The sequence below is a fragment of the Myotis lucifugus genome, unplaced genomic scaffold (genome assembly GCF_000147115.1).
Source record: "Myotis lucifugus unplaced genomic scaffold, Myoluc2.0 scaffold_302, whole genome shotgun sequence".
Lineage (NCBI taxonomy): Eukaryota > Metazoa > Chordata > Mammalia > Chiroptera > Vespertilionidae > Myotis > Myotis lucifugus.
The window spans coordinates 57514-60339 of record NW_005871350.1 but is presented as its reverse complement, the minus strand read 5'-3'; positions in this window follow the sequence as shown (position 1 = coordinate 60339).

The following is a 2826-nucleotide window of genomic DNA, read 5'->3' as shown; positions in this document are numbered from 1 at the left end:
CCACTCTCTCTAAAAATCAATGGAAAAATATACTCAGGTGAGGATTAACACAAAGAAAAGAAAAAAAAAAGGAAACCATGAGGTGTTCATCTGGCCATAAGTGACAGAGTTGGGGCTGCATCCTGGACCCACCCTTGGATCTGCCCCTCAGTCACAAAACTCTAACAGGCTGGAGGTGGGCAAGGGGGTGGGGGCAGCCAGGCTGAACGGAAGCTGAGGAACACCAAGCAGTTGGGGAGCTGGAAACACCTGCCATGTGGCCTGCCCCACTGGGGACTCCTGGTAGCTGCTGACACAGAACTCCAGGAAATTGAGGTCTGAGTCAGCAAACACTGCCCATCAGTGAGCCTGCAGCCAGCAGGGAGGGTGACCTTCCTGGACACATAGTGCATTCCCAGGATGCCAGGCCACTGTGGCAGAGGCCTGACCACTCAGGCTGCCAACATGCCTGTCTGCCTGTGCCAGCTATTAAAACACTAAGCCAAGATCGCCGGGTGGGGCCAGGGTGATGCACGGCCTGGGTCTCAGAAATAAGGGAATTAAAGCTGTCTGCGAGCCAAACCAACATTCCAGATGAGGTGGCAGAGGCTGCAAAGTCATCCTTGAGAGTCTGAGTGAATGTATCCACTCGCCCAGGAAAGATGTGCCCATCACAGAGGCTGAGAAAGCCACAAAGGAGGAGACCCAGGCCCGGAGAACCACTTTAGAGGCCTCAGAGAACGACGCTGAGGTCAAGACACGGATATGGACAGTGGCCTTCCCAGGAGAACAGCACACTTCCTGTAGGCCTGAAGCTGGCTTCCATACACCTTCCAGGCAATCCCACCAGACAACGGAGCACGGGCATGCTGCCTGCCTGCCCAGAAACCCCAGTCCCTACATCACAAAGAGCCTCGCCCAAAGATCCAGAAAACACCTGAACAGGGGGCCTATCTTCGAATATCCCTGGCCCAGTGGACACGTCAGAACCACTTCTCACCCACCCAGGCCAGAAGGATGCGCTTGTCTGCGCACAGCTCCGATGGCGGCTCTTACAGCTCCCTGGTGGGTGCTGATGGATCTGTGGGTAAAGACCCGCTGAATGTACTAACCATCCACTTAAAACGCTGAGGCACACAAAAAGGAGAACAGTCTGTGCACTGTCGACACTAAAGGGACCCAGAAGACACACGCCCCACTCTCATCTGCACAGAAGAGCCCGAAGCCCGAAGGGCTGAGCGCCAGCTGCCTGCTCCATGAAGGGAGCCCCTCACAACAGCCCGCCTCCCACCAGACAAGGGCCGAATCCCCACTGAGGCCAGGAAACGGCCCGGCCGAGGGCCACCTGTGCAAGGAGACTTTTCCTTCTTACATAACCCTCAGCGGAACTCCTCTTCTGGCAAGTCACGGTGGGCCCGCCGGAGGCGAGGGGCTATCACACGTGCCCAGTGTCCTCTAAAGATCACAGAGCTCGTCCGCTGGAACTGCCCGTGACAGAACGCCCTAGTTCTGCACTGCCAATAGCACCTGAGGAACTGTATCTTCAACTTTCCCTTCTTTGTAACTGATTTGCTGACGTAGGCCATGTGAATGGACCGTGAGCATGGGAGTGACTGTGTGGGCGCTGGGCAATACAGGAGCAGGCGGGACTGCAGAAGACAACGCTGGATTCCCTTCGGAAGCAGGGCCAGGAACGCTGCAGCGCGTCCCATGGCCTTCCTCCCCAGGGTGCACAGGGGTGTCTTTCCCAAAGCACTACCTGCAAACTCACCAACGGACAAACGAAAGAACTTGTGAAAGATTCATAGGACTCTGTCAGAGCAGTGCAGGAAGGAGTCATGCAAATCAGGGGGAACACCCCTCACTCTACAGAGAGAGAAACTGAGGCTTGTGGAGGTGACATAACTTGCATGAAAGTCACAAATCATCAGTCAGAAGGTTGCTTGAACCTCAGTCCAAAATGTTTTTCACTACAACTTGTTTCCTCAGTGGAGGACAAATCTAAAATTAACCAAAGAAATTGAGCTGATTTCAAGGCAATCCCCGTGAAACAGCAGGAATGTCTGACACACCACGGCTTCACTGTGAGCAGGGACGCAGTTCCCACACACACCCCAGGAGCCCCGCCAAGAGGCAGGAAGGATTCTAGGACCAGCACCGACTTCCTGTGGACACACCAAAGTCATCTACTAAAGGAGTGTTGACAGAGAAGCCCAGGAAGCAAGCCCAGGGATGTGCTGCTCACCTACACAGGTGTGAGTCACCTGCACGCCAGAATCTTGAAGATGCTATGAACTAAAGGGCAGACTCAGCCTCAAACACAGAAACGTGCTGACTCTCACCTGCCCAAGCAGCTTCCCCAGCTAGTCCTTCCCAGCCACTGCCTGGAATCACTGCACTCAGCCTCGGACGGCCAAGCACCTCCTCCAGCCGGTGCCCACCCTGCTCCGACCTCACCCACTGCTGCAGGTCTCCTTCACAAAGAGCTGCCAGCCGACAACCGGCCTGTAAATGCTCCACGGTGACAAATCAGCTCCCCTACACCTGATAGCCACAGCACCCTTAGAGCTGGGCATCTGTGTCACGGAGGACTGACCAGGACCAATACATATCAGACTTCCTCAGGGGCCTAAACCGGATGCCACCTTTGTCACACACGAAAGGTCTCAGCCTTTACGGACGGGAACATCCCTGGAGGCACTGATGACAACATCCCAATCTCAGTCACCTCCTCTCACGTCCCAGCCCCCCAAGTCCCAGCTCACAGCCTGCTGCTTATTTGGAAAGAACAATTCTTGGCTGCACTGACCGGAAGTGTGCCTCCTCCATGTCCCTTCCCTTCTTCTG